Raw genomic sequence first — 14508 nt, 5'->3', positions numbered from 1 at the left:
CCATACAGGTGACCTCAGTTTTAGGACCAACAGGTCTCGTCCAGCTGAGAGCTCTATGCACACCAGATTCTGAGAGGTGTCAGCAGCACTTTAAAAAACTTTGTTGTTTGTTTTCTATGAGGTTTCTGGACAATGGTGTGAGCTCAGACATGTTCTGCTGGAGAATATTATTTCTGTAAAGATGGTTATTTAACCCTCCTCCACCCCATCATGGCGGCGCTGCTGAGGGCTGACCCAGAGGCCAGGGGAACTCGCTGGTGTCCGTGGGGGAGGTCCAAGGCCTATTGCCACAGCCCTCCCGCCTTGCACAGCACAGAGGCCGTCACCCCAGGGACAGGCAGGCACCCGGCTGCTCCTGTCGCCCTTCCTGGAGGAGGGGGCTGCCTCCTGTCCCTGCAACTGCTTTCCTTATGGGCCAGCCTGACGCTCAGACTTGTTTGAAGCTGCACTGGCAGCTTTTTTGTCTCTTTTCGGCATTCACAACAGCCAGGGACTTGATCTGGATGTATTTTAAACCACATTAAAGAGTCTGTTGCTTTTTGAAAAAAACCAAGCCCCTCAAAATGCATAAGCTTCAGGCCTCTCAAAACCTGAATCCTCCCTGGTCAAGAGCATGAGCTCTAGTGGCCTGGGGTCCTGCCTCCTAATCTCAGACACTAATGATTTGTGTAACCATGGGCATCTTATTTAATCCTCTTGCACACCACCTTCTTCATCTGTAAAGTGGGGATAACAATACTTCTGACCTCATAGGGTTGTTATGAAGATTAAGAGATAATCCTGGCTGGGCGCATTGGCTCATGCCTGTATTCCCAGCACTTTGGGAGGTCAAGGCAGGTGGATCACTTGAGGTCAGGAGTTTGAGACCAGCCTGGCCAACATGGCAAAACCTCTATTAAAAATACCAAACTACTCTACTAAAAATACCAAAAAAAATTAGCCGGGCGTGGTGGAGGGTGCCTGTAATCCCAGCTACTCAGGAGGTTGAGGCAGGAGAATCGCTTGAACCCAGGTGGAGGTTGCAGTGACCCAAGATCGTGGCCACTGCACTCCAGCCTGGGTGACAGAGCGAGACTCCGTCTCAAAAACAACAACGACAACACAAGACCTTCACTTCCATGTGAAGTGTTTGGTGCCTAAGAGAGATGTTGTAAATGGCACTGTTATCCCCATTCATTTCACAAAATGTGTGTTTATGGAGCTCATGCTAGGCCTACCTCTTGTGTTAGGCACTGTGGATTAGGAGATAAAACACAGGCTCTGAATACATACACCCTACAGTCTACTGAAGGAGACAGGAGACATCCACACATCACAGTAAGCTTAAAAAGATGTTCTAGTAGAGATAAAAAGAGAACACTTGGGGGTTTGGAAACCTTTTTTCATTTTTACAGCTCTCTCTGCTCCCTTCCTCCTTCCTCTCCTCCCTGCCTGATTTCCTTCTTTCTTCCTGCCTTCATTTTTCCCCTAGATATTTTTGCTTAGCTATAGTAATTCGTAGGATGATATATCAATTGCCAGTTGTTTCTTTTTGAGGACGGAGTCTAGCTCTGTCACCCAGGTTGGAGTGCAATGTCACGATCTCTGCTCACTGCAACCTCTGCCTCCCAGGCTCAAGCAATTCTCCTGCCTCAGCCTCCGGAGTAGCTGGGATTACAGGTCTCTGCCATCACACCCGGCTAACTTTTTTATTTTAGTAGAGACGGGTTTTGCCGTGTTGGCCAGGCTGATCTCGAACTGCTGACCTCAGGTGCTCCACCCACCTTGGCCTCCCAAAGTGCTGGGATTACAGGTGTGAGCCACGGTGCCTGGCTGCCAGTTGTTTCTGATTGTGCATTTGATCTCAGTATCAGCAGTCACCCACTCATCTGTCTATATGTGCCTGGCCATCCATCCACCCATCCATCCAGCCAGCCAGCAAGTATTTTCTATGATGATATCAGACAATGTGGTTAGACACTGTGGTTGGGAAAAATAAAATATCTCCTGCCTTGAAGAGCTCAGTCTGCCCATATACTGCCCTTCCCTTCTAGGAGCTTCTGAGGGCAGCAAGCCCTGTAGATCCTTCCTGCTCAAGGTATGTGTGCCCATGGACCCAGCAATGTCACCAGTGCTGGAAGCTGGTTAGAAGTGCAGAATCTCAGCACACCCCACTCTTATTCAGTCAGAGTCTGCATTCCAAGATCCCCAGGTGATTTGAATTCACCTTAAAGTTTGAGCAATGCTGTTCTAGGTCTCTTCCCACACTCAGGAGTGGGTAGAGGCTATTATTTCTGAAGTGAGCTGAATTCAGAGACTGGAGCTTGACATAGATGAACCCCTGAGGTTCCTTCCAGCCAGCAGAGCCTATGGTTCTTCCCTTTGAACCCAAGTAAATTGAGATCAGTTTCAGTGACTGGCTCATTTGTTCAAATCTCTTCCAAGAAATTAGGTAGAGAAGGGCGCAGTGGGTGGGCATGAGCTGGCAACAGCCCAGGCTCACTCATACCAAGCAGCTCTGGAATGCAGCGTGGAGGGAACCCAGTGTCTTTTTTACAGAGGCCAACAGGGGGCACCTTGGCTCACTGTGAGGGGATGCAAAGCAGGCTCCCTGTTGATTCACTAGCTTTCTAGAAAGGATTTCTACTGCTTAGCAGTCCTTCTCCTAAGACATCATTTAGTCTCAGAGGCGGTTGAATTGAGCCTCAATTATCTGTACCAAAGAACCGAGGCAATTGAGAATCCCAAACCTGGATCCCAACCCTGAGCCCTAGTCACCTCTGTTCAGTGGGAGCTGACCTTCCTCTGGCCCCTGCCAGGATGAACAGGTGTTCCCTTCCACATACCTGACTTGAGGGTGGGGGTGAGGGGAAGACAGGCATGAGTCTGACAGAATGGCAGGACACATTTGCTTCAAATAAGCCACACACGGTAAGGAAATAGCTACCATATAATGTGCGCTCCCATGTGCCAGGCTCTTTTGCCTGTGGAAAGAAGTCTCATTGTCTCATTTTGTCTTTGCAGCCACCCTATAACGTGGGTGCTGCTATTACCTCCATTTCACAAGGGAGTAAACTGAGGCTCAGGCAGGGTTGAGATCCAGGTCGGTGTAACCCAGGATGCCTAGGCCTTTTGCCCTAGACATGGTGGGCCCTGCGTAGATCCTGGAGGGGGCCTACACTGGCTTCTGCAGCCCACCGGGGACCTCTGGGAAGGACTCAGGTTCCTGTAGCACCAGAGTTCTGCCTGGGTTTGCCTCGGTTCCGGTTTCCATATTGTCGGTGTAATTTGCCGGCAGTCTCAGTGAACATCCTGTTCACTCAGTCCTCTCCCCTTTAATTAGGCAATGAACTAATTTCAGATTATTTGTGAGTCCATCCCGTTTCTTTTCATCTGTCTCTCCAGGATACTCTTAATTTCACCCTGGGGCAGCCCAAGGGTTAGAAGACACAGGAAGGACAGTGGAGCTGGGACATACTGCTTTCCATCCTACATGCACTATAAACTCCAGACCATGAACATACAGTGTTTGACAGTGTTTTTAATAAGAATCTGTCTAGAGGCTGGGCACGGTGGCTCACGGCTGTAATCCGGGCACTTTGGGAGGCCGAGGCAGATGGATCACCTGAGGTCAGGAGTTCGAGACCAGCCTGGCCAACAGGGTGAAACCCCGTCTCTACTAAAAATACAAAAATTAGCTGGGCGTGGTGGTAGGTGCCTGTAATCCCAGTTACTGGGGAGCCTGAGGCAGGAGAATCGCTTGAACCCGGGAGGCGGAGGCTGCAGTGAGCCGAGGTCGCACCATTGCACTCCAGCCTAGGCAATGAGTGAAACTCCACCTCAAAAAAAAGAAAAGGAAAAAAAAGAATCTGGCTAGAAAGTAAATGGTATAGATTTACTTTATCCCATTTGTTTTTCTCAGTATCCGGATAATGAACAACATATACTTGGAATGACCTCCGTGCATAGCTTTAAATCTTAGCTCTGTTGCCTCCCAGCTGTATTGCCTTGGTGAATGGCATGATCTCGACTCACTGCAACCTCCACCTTCCTGGTTTGTGTGATTCTCCTGCCTCAACCTCCCGAGTGGCTGGGATTACAGGTGCCTGCCACCACCGCTGGCTAATTTTGTATTTTTAGTAGAGACGGGGTTTTGCCATGTTGACCAGGCTAGTCTCGAACTCCTGACCTCAGGTGATCCACCCACCTCGGCTTTCCAAAGTGTTGGGATTACAGGCACGAGCCACCGTGCCTGGCCTTGTATGAACTTCTTTCTATCCTTTTATAGGGAACCAGCTCCCAAGATAACAGACTAATACATTCACTGTGCCCTCATGGCCTAATACCCTCTCCTTAGGCCCTACCTCCCAACACTATTCATTGGAGATTAAGTTTCCGACACATGCTTTTGGGGACACACACTGAAGCCATGGCAGTATTCTAACTAAAACAGTCTCTAAAGCGTATATGAAGCCCCTGTACCGAGCTCCCTGGGAGATCTCTCCTTTATTTATATCTGTGGCACCAGCACAGTGACTGGCAAACGAAAGGTGTGTAAATGTTGGTAGAGTGACTTTGGTTTAAAACATAACTCGTGCCACAGAGGAAGATAATTCTGGCAGTAGTGTGGGGGCGAGGCAGGGAGAGGGGGTTAGAGACAGTGCCAATAGTTCAGGCAAGAGATGGAGAAGATCTTAATTAAGGCCTGGTCTACCGGCATGAAGACGAAGAAAAGGAAGATGAATATTATTTACTGACATTCTACTCTGTGTTGTGCATATATAAGATATCTAATAACCTTGCAAACAAAGTGTTAATGTTCCCATCTTACAGATGAGGGAACTGAGGGGGTGGCCTGATACCTCACAGCCTGTACTTGGCAGGCAGACCCAGAGCACAGGTGCAGTGTGGGATGCTGGGGTGCTGGCATTCACAGATGCTGCTGATGCAGAATAGAGAGGACTGACGGGGGGAAGACCTGGGGATGATTCAGTTTTCCATGAGGATGATTAACAAATGAGTTCTTTGGGTTGAACCTGCTGGAAGAGAGAATGCTTTTAGATCGTCGTGGTTAGGCCTTGCCAAATCCCACGGATGATAATGTATTGATAATGCTGGTGCCTCTGGCATGACTGAGTGCTTCTGGCCACGGAGTGATGCGTGGGGAGAGACCACGGCTCCTGGATGCCGCTGGGCCTCTGTGGGGTGGTCGAGAATGCAGACACAGCGCCGCCAGGTGGTGGAAGGTCACTCCGCTACCCCGGGTTTCTCGCTTTTCCCAATAGACTTCATCTGCAGCCTGAAAGGCCAGCAGGAAACAGCGCTGTGAGGTTCCACATGCAGGTACCATCCTGGCTCACCCTCCCTCAGCTTCCCTCCTTCATCCTTGCCCCAGCTCATTCCCCAGGCTGCCTGCAGAGGGGTGGGTTCAGGCTGAGAATGAAAGTTCTTGAAACTGAAATCCTTGGGCCCAGACTGTCTCTTGGCCTCACCCCCGTCTCTGTAAAAGCCTCTCCTTCATCCAACGTTTACGAGGGCCTCTAGTGTGCTGGACACTGAGGACACAAAGATGAATAAGGCGCTGTCTGCAGCTCTTTCACAGGCCGGGAGGGAGACTCGACACAGAGATCGTGCTGTCATCCTGTTGGCAAACTCTAAGAGGAAAGAGCACACAGAACCGGAGGGCTCCCTCCCCGAGGAGGGAGCATTTGGATTGAGCTTACGGGGAGGAGCAGGACTTTATCAGGTGGAAAACCAGGGGTGCAATGGGAGGAAGAGCATCCAGTCCAGAGAGGAGGCTGTGTGCGCTGGGGGAAATGGTGACTGACCCACAGATACTGAGCATCCTTTCTGTGGCAGCTTGGTGCTGGGGCCAGGGAGATGAATCATACGTGGCTCCAGTTATGAGAAACTCTTGCAATAGACATTTTCTTTTGAAGGATCTGTACACAAGTAAGGAATTTGGACACAGACCTTATGTACTGGAAGCCCCTAAACTAAAGTTCTTGTACCCAGAAATTATGCAAGACAAACCATTGGGATAGAGAAAAAATAGAGAAACTTCTATTTCTGTGTATTTCTTAACTAAAAACAAAGAAAGCAACTAAACTTTTCATATATATATATATATATATATATATGTTTGTTGTTGTTTTGTTGTTGTTTTTTGAGATGGAGTTTCACCCCTGTTGCCCAAGCTGGAGTGCAATGGCGTGATCTCGGCTCACTGCAACCTCCATCTCCTGGGTTCAAGCAATTCTCCCACCTCAGCCTCCCGAGAAGTTGAACTATAGGCGCACCACCACACCTGGCTAATTTTTTGTATTTTTAGTAGAGACGGGGTTTCACCATCTTGGCCAGGCTGGTCTTGAACTCCTGACCTCAGGTGATCCGCCTGCCTTGGCCTCCCAAAGTGCTGGGATTACAGGCATGAGTCACTGCACCCAGCCAATTTTTTTTTAAGAGACAGGGTCTCGCTATGCTGCCCAGGCTGGAGTGCAGTGGCTATTCACAGGCATGATCCTACTACTGATCAGCACGGGAGTTTTGAGGTGCTCCATTTCCCACCTGGGCCAGTTCACCCTACCTTAGGCAACCAGGTGGCCCCCTGCTCCTAAGAGGTCACCATATTGATGCTGAACTTAGTGTGGACACCTGATGAGCATAGCAAACCGAGGCCCAGAACTCAAGTGAGGACTCTAGTGATCTTCCTGCCTCAGCCTCCCGAGTAGCTGTGACTACAGGCACGTGCCACCGCACCTGGTGCATTTCTAATATTTAATATACAGGTTGGCCTCGTGTCTGCACTTGGTCCCTGTGTCAATGGCCCACATGTTGTGCGCATCTGCGAGGGTCTGAGAGGGTTAGCATATTGTGACATGTTTACACGTGGTCTGTGAAGTGGATTTCTCGGTGATCTCATCTGGTTTTAACTAAATTAATCCTCACACAATGGACAAGGTATTTAGGAAATTTCCTGAAAAGATATCAGGGATTAAGAGAAGGATGCAGGCAAGCACAAGCAAATGGCCAGGCTCTTGCTCCCCTACTCCGAGTGGGCTCCCATTATCTTTCTATCTTGAGTGTAAAATTGTAACAATCTCATTTTACTTGATAGAAACTGGCAAAAAAAAAAAAATCCAGAATTATCAAGATAATGTTTTGATTTTTTTTTTTTTTAAGTCAAGGTCTCACTCTGTCACCCAGGCTGGAGTGCAGTGGCAGGATCACGACTCACTGCAGTCTTGATCTCCTGGGTTCAAGTGATCCTTTTGCCTCCTGAGTAGCTGGGACTCAGGCATGCCACCATGCCCGGCTAAGATAATTTGAAATATAGTCTCAAGTTTCCTGATGTTAGTACTACTCTGTCTCTCAGGGCGTATTATGCCTTCAGATATTGGCTAGTGATGGTAATGTATGTAAATATAATTTATACATAAATACATATATTAGAGATGTGTGCTAAAATTCTTTTGTTACTGACAGAGATCAAAGAACTTTGGAGACCACAGCTCTAGGTAATAAGGAGCCAGTAGGAGTTTAAGCAGGAGGATGACTTGTTTGTTTTTGTTTTATTTTGAAAGATCACTTTGGTAGCTGTGTGGATGGAGAGCCTGGGGTAGAGAGAATAGTAGGGAACTCATGCAGCGGTCCAGGTGAGAGATGAGATCCCAAACCCAGGGTAGGGCAGCCAGGAGGGCAGAGCAATTTCACATGCACGTTGGACTTGGTGACTGACTAGATTTGGAAAACAAGGGTGAAGAGATCCAATCCCGGGGTATTTCCAGGTGTCTGGGGGGATTAGGCAAATAATAGTACCACCTACCAAGGTGGCAAACAGAGGTGGGTTTGGGGAGAAAGGTGAAGAGTCTGGGACTGAACAGTTTGAGTCAGAGGTGCCAGGGAGAGCCCTGGGTGGAGGTCGTACGTCCGGGGGTCCTGTGGCTGGTTTGGGGCTGCAGCCCCCTCTTCCCCAGCAAGGCCCAGGTGAGCGAGCGGGCTGGGTCATGGTCATGATGAGTAACTCAGGCAGTAATGGTGTCCTCTGTCCAGACCTCCTGATTCTAGCCTGGTCACTGGGTGCTGCATCCCAGGTATCAGACCCTGATTGTTACCAGTGGAGGGTGTCCTGATTCTTTGTGCTTCGAACAAAGAATTGGACAAAACGCACAAAGCAAGAAAATAATGAAGCAACAAAAGCAGAGATTTAATGAAAACAAAAGCACACTCCACAGGGTGGGAGTGGGCTGAACAAGAAGCTCAAGGGACTGGGTACAGAATTTTCTGGGGCTTAAATACCCTCTAGAGGTTTCTCATTGATTACTTAGTGTACACCCTATGTAAATGAAGTAGAGGACCACAATCAGTCTGATTGGTTGTGGAGAGAGACCAACCAGAGATTGAAGTGAAGTTACAAAGTTACACCCTATGCAAATGTCTGATTCGCCTGTGGAAAGTGACCAGAGGCTAAAGTGAAGTTACAAAGTTATACTCCTATGCAAAAGAAAACTTCGCCAGCGACGGAAGTTGTGAAAGTTGGGGTTTTCCTTTTGATTTAGTTCTAGGAAGTCAGCATGAATTGGCCTTAGGTTCCCTGCCTCCAGGCCCTATTCTCCTGCCTCCTGATCACTCTCTATATTTCACTTTTGCAAAACCACTCAAAATGCAGGTACCCTGTCTTCCTCCTCCTGTGAGCCATCATGGACGTGACAAGGCTACTTCTTCACGGTGCTCTAGGCCAAAGCATTGGGAAAGCCAGATTAGGCTGGGAGTGTCCTTGCTGTAATTGGATGCTGAGATAAGCAAAGTGAAATGCAGTGGAGAAGCAGGTGGCGCAGGGCAGGTTTGGGCGCTGTGCAGCTGCCTAGGCTGGGGAGGGACGGGTGTTTGACCACGCAGAAGGGCTCTACAGGGCCACGCTTTAGGACAGGAATATGCATTCTGGCCTTATCTGGTCATTTCTGAGTTGGGATATCTGTATCACTCCAGGGCAGGGTGTGCTTGACTCAGAGCCCACTCGGGGCTTGACCCAGAGAAGGCTAGCATTTAATGTTAGTGATGAAGGCTGGGCATGGTGGCTCATGCCTGTAATCCCAGCACAATTCCGCCAGGCGGACATATCGCTTGAGTCTAGAAATATGAGACCAGCTTGGGTGATATAGCGAAACCCTATCTCTACTAAAAATTACAAAAATTAGCCAGGCGTGGTGGCACATGCCTGTAGTCCCAGCTACTTGGGAGGCTGAGGTAGGAGGATGGCTCGGACCCGGGAAGTAGAGGTTGCAGGGAGCCAAGATCTTGCCACTGCACTCCAGCCTAGGCAACAAAGCGAGACCCTGTCTCAATAATAACAATAATAATAATAATAATAATAATAATAATAATAATGATAATAATAGTGATGAAGAAAACAACAAAAAATCTCCACCCCTGAAAAAACAGACAAATAACATAACAAAAGCCAGGCACGATGGCACATGCCTGTAGTCCCAGCTACTCAGGAGGCTGAGGGAAGAGGATCTCCTGAGCCCAGGAATTTGAAGCCAGCCTGGGCAACATAGGGAGATTTCTTCTCTTAAAAAGAAAACAAACAAAACCCTTTAGTATTAGAGATGACTCTGAGGATGACACCCAGAACCGCCAACCTGAACCTCCGGTGGGACCTTGGGGTCCATGTGGATGGGGAACACGGTGTATGAAATCAATGGCAGATTGGTGCCTATCTGATCTCCCATTTAAAATTTTTTCTTTGCAAGAGAAAAGAAGAGTGATATAGATTGGTGTGTTAGGAAAAAACTCAAACTCAATTTTCCCCTTGGTTCTCATGCCACAATCATCAACGCAATAGACTTCTGTGACCAAATGCCTGGAGGTTCTCCCCACACACCAGTAAGCAATCATTTCTGCAGCAGACACTGGCTGACACTTCAAGTCAACTCAATTCCAACACTATCTACCAGATAGCAACAGATCTTATGGTTGTTGCGGGCTCAGTGCCACAAGACCGCAACTCCCTTCCCACTAGTTACAAATCTAGGCCTCTGGACCTTCTATCCAGTTGTTCTTCATTTGGCGTTCCCATGACTCCCTCATTTGCTGGAGTGACTCAGAGAACTTAGGAGAACACTTACCTTTACAGGTTTACTATAAAGGATATTACAAATGATACAGATGAAGAGATACATAGGGTGAGATATGGGGTAAGGGACACGGGGCTTTCATGCCCTCCCTAGTCACGTCCCCTTCTGGAAACCTCCACCTGTTCAGCTATCTGTCCTTTTTTAGGCTTTTATGGAGGCTTCATTACATAAGCATGATTGATTAAGCCACGGGCCATTGGTGATCAACTTACCCTCCAGCCCCTCTCTCCTCCCCTAAGGTTAGGGGTGGGGCTTAAAACCCAACCTTCTAATCCTGCCTTGTGCTTTCTGGTGATCAGCCCCTGATCTACCTGAAGCCACCTAGGCGCTTCCAGGCCTCAGTCAGCTCATTAGCACACAAAAAGACAACCTTTGGAGTTTCTAAGGACTTTAGGAGTTGTATGCCAGGAAATGGGGCCGAGGACCAAATATATTTATCACAATAGGCAAAAAGATTCAACATGAAGAGGGTAAAGAAGATTTAGAAATAAAGACAGAAAAATGGAGACAAGAGAGACAGTAAACAGAAAGAGTAGAAAGGTAAGCAGAAAATCATCAACTGAAAGAAACAGAAAGAAGAGTAGAAGTGTTACAGGAAAGGGGTCCCCATCCAGACCCCAAGAGGGGGTTCTTGGATCTCACCCAAGAAAGAATTCACAGCAAGTCCACAGTGCAAAGGGAAAGCAAGTTTATTAAGAAACTAAAGGAATAAAAGAATGGCTACTCCATAGACAGAGCAGCCCCGAGGGCTGCTGGTTGCCCATTTTTATGGTTATTTCTTGATGATATGCTAAACAAGGGGTGGATTATTCATGCCTCCTCTTTTTAGACCAAATAGGGAACCTTCCTGACTTTGCCATGGCATTTGTAAACCATCTTGGCACTGGTGGGAGTGCAGCAGTGAGGATGACCAGAGGTCACTCTTGTCGCCATCTTGGTCTTGGTGGGTTTTGGCCAGCTCCTTTAATGCAACCTGTTTTATCAGCAAGGTCTTTATGACCTGTATCATGTGTTGACCTCCTGTCTCTTCCTGTGACTTAGAATACCTTAACTGTCTGGGAATGCAGCCCAGTAGGTTTCAGCCTCATTTTACCCAGCTCCTATTCAAGCTGGAATTGCTGTGATTCACATGCCTCTGACAGAATTAAGAGAGAGAGAAAATAAAAGAGGCAACAGAAAAACAGATGGAAGTAAACGAAGAGGCAGAAACTCAGAGACACAAAGAAGGCAAGGGTGCAGGAGTGTGGAGGGAGGGCCGGGAGAGGGTTGGGAGGGAGGAAGCCCTTGTCCTGGGTTCCTTCTTTCCCCATCCACATGCCCTGTTCTCTGTTGCAAATGGAAGAAGCCAGAGCCCAAGTGAACCACCTGTCTCCATTGCTGACTCCCAGCTGGTCTTTGGGAAGCATCAGAGGCAGCTGTCACCTTTGCTTTGGCTGGGAAGGAGCCTTCCAGCAGCGTCTGGAGAGGAGCTGGGCTGGCCTGTGGTCTTGGCCCCTGCGAACTGAAGGGAAGCCTGACTTGATGTATTAGCTTGGGGGTGCCTCTCTTGACCCACTTTTGTTTGTTTGTTTTTGAGATGGAGTCTTGCTCTGTTGCCCAGGCTGGAGTACAATGGCACAGTCTTGGCTCACTGCAACCACCACCCGGGTTCAAGTGATTCTCCTGCCTCGGCCTCCCAAGTAGCTGGGATTACAGGCACCCACCACCACGCCCAGCCAGTTTTTGTATTTTTGGTAGAGATGGGATTTCACCATGTTGGCCAAGCTGGTCTTGAACTCCTGACCTCAGGTGATCCACCTACCTTGGCCTCCTAAAGGGATGGGATTACAGGGATGAGCCACTGCGCCTGGTCCCACTTTCATTTTTGATGAAACAAAATTGGAAGCTTAGTTGGTGGGAGGTCAAGGACCTTCCAATTCCAAGGGGAGACTGAGTTGTAATGAACTTGGACTGAGGCAGTTGGTGGGGTTCTGCCCCACGTCGTGGGTGGCATTGTTACTTACACGCCAATGCTTTTGCTGTGGGCTGCAAAAGTGGGAATCCCTTGAGCAGGGAGGGTTGGTTTTGTGAAGTCAACTCATAATGGGGACAGAGGCTTGATGCTGGCTTAGTCAGTGACACCCACATACCTAGCAAAAGAGTCACCAAAGAGGGGTACTAGGTGCAGAGGAAATGGGCCCCATAGATCCAAGCTAATCAGTGTCCAGCAGCCCAGGTCGCAGGAAGGGCTGTGGGGAACAGGAGCAGGTTCTGCTTAACAGAGGTTGCCTCTGTGGAGGCCAGCGGGATCTGTGAGGTTTTCCCAGGGCTCAGGTGAAGTATCCCCCACCCCTCCCACTTCCTTTGATCCGACGGTGTTCATCTGGTAACCTAGTTACTGATTCTGCTTCCCTGGAGCACTAATGCCAAGAAGAAGGTAGCTCCAGCTGGGGACCTGCCACTCTAGTCCCTGAAATAATTTACTACTTAAAAAATGTAATACATTGGCATAAAAATAGCTAGAAATGCCACTTATTGAGAGGGCACTTGCTAAATGCCTTCTGTGAATTGATCATCCAATCTTTTCAATCTTGTGAGGTGGGCATTATTTTCTCCATTTCACCTACAGGGAAACACTCTCAGATCTGGGATTTGAAGCTGGGTCTCTCTGCAGCTGAAGCTTGGGGTCTTAACCACCTCCCTTCTTGGAGGAGACGGGGTTGAAATGATGCTGGGCTTACGCCCTGGCCTGTCTATAGCCTCTCAGTCACTCCCACTGTGGGTGTCATGTGTCTGCCACGAGTGGCAGTGCAAGGTGTCCTGTTTTGGAACAAGCAGGGCCACGACCATATGCTAGAATGGGTGACTCAGCAGAAGCAGTGCCTCTGGGAGCCTCTGCTGGCCTGGACGCTTCCCACTGGAGTTCCTCAACCTGCAACCAGGACACTGTGATGTGAGGTCACAGGGGTGGAGAGGGGCAGCCTGGAAGTGCTTTCTCTGTCCCTCTCTTACTTATAGATCAAAAAAGGAAAATTAAAAGGGGGCCAGGGTGGGTGTCTGCCTGGGGATCCAAAGGATGAGGGCAGCCATGTGGGAGGGATGATGGGAGTACCCATGTCTGGCTGGCTAAGAGAGACTTGGAAGCCAGATTGGAACCAGCATTCCAGGGAACCTGGAGCTGGCAGGGAGTTAGAGGAAGGGGTGGCGAGGGGAACAGCCAGAAGGACACCCTGGACTCTATAGAAGGGGGTCCCAGACAGCCATTTGCAGTTGCTCTCCCAGACCCCCGGGGGTCCAGAGGAACACAGGATGCTAAGCCTAGAAGGGAAAGGCTGTCAAGGAGTCTCCCAGGTGAGCATGGCAGCCGTCCCTGGGTTTCCACCACTAAGGCTTCCCAGGGCTGCCTGGCCCCTGTCCTGCCCTCGCTGCCGGCCTGGGAAGAAAAGGCCGAATCGAAACAGACTACAGCAAAACCCTGACTCATGCCTTCCGATGCCAGTAGACCCGATTTTGTATTTCCCAGCACTTTCATTAGCACCAAGAGCTATTATAATTGCAAAAGGTGTGTGGGGAGGTGGGAGTGGGTGCTCACACTCACAGCATGGGAAGTGGGGCTGAGACTCTTGTCAGGGGAGAAAGACCTCAGCCTCCTACCCCATCCCCGTTCACCTGAGAGGTGGTGGGATGGGGAGTGGTCTGGGCTCTGGGCAGAGACTCTAGGCAGGCCACATGGGTGGGGGACCTGGAGGAGAGGCATGTGAGTAGATACGGCTTGAGGGAGCCCCTAGAGCACGAGAATTGGGTTGTGATAAGGGGACTGGGCTTGGGCACAGCCATGGCTGCCTCCTGGCACCCCACTCAGACTCCTCTCCTCCTGGGCCCTCACAGGTGAGTCTGCAGGTGTGTCTGCCAGGGCAGTGCAGCCTCCACTCGCTCCCAGGCTCAAGGCTATGAGATAAAATGCTAATCATTCCCTGCCTGTAGGTTCCTAGCTTGCTTTGGTACTTATCTTCCCTGTCACGGAGGGAGTGGGAGGCCTCTGATCCCTAGGCCGGCGTGGGAGCCGGAATTCTAGACAAGTTTATCCAGTAGGATTGAGCACCTCACCCTGTGTCTCAGATATGGTGGTTTGTAATAGCAGTTTGGGGTTTCATCTGGGCTCAGAGTGAGGCAGGGCTCTGGGATTCCAGGCTGCTTTTCCAGGTAAGGCGGCAAATGAATGGAGGTAGAGCTACGTGGGAAGACCTGCTGAAACGGAAGGATCCTGATGGACCCCAGGGCACCCCAAGGCCTATCAGTTAGTTGCTTGCCTGGGCCCCAGCGCCCCTGTTGCGTGTTGCGTGCTCTTGGGTTTTTAACAACAGCAGCCAACTTGTGTGTCATGCTTCACAGTTGGCAGAGACCTTCCACA

The 14508-nt window shown here is 49.4% G+C and overlaps 1 protein-coding gene across 1 annotated transcript in view; it reads left to right on the top strand.

The window, feature by feature from the left end:
- Positions 1-14508, top strand: part of SMIM35 (small integral membrane protein 35) — a 72985-nt gene that overhangs the window by 12976 nt on the left and 45501 nt on the right. The gene's annotated exons all lie outside the window — the stretch shown is intronic.

The sequence above is a fragment of the Pan paniscus genome, chromosome 9, assembly GCF_029289425.2.
Source record: "Pan paniscus chromosome 9, NHGRI_mPanPan1-v2.0_pri, whole genome shotgun sequence".
In the NCBI taxonomy this organism is placed as follows: Eukaryota; Metazoa; Chordata; class Mammalia; order Primates; family Hominidae; genus Pan; species Pan paniscus.
This window is presented reverse-complemented; position numbering and strand designations above follow the sequence as displayed.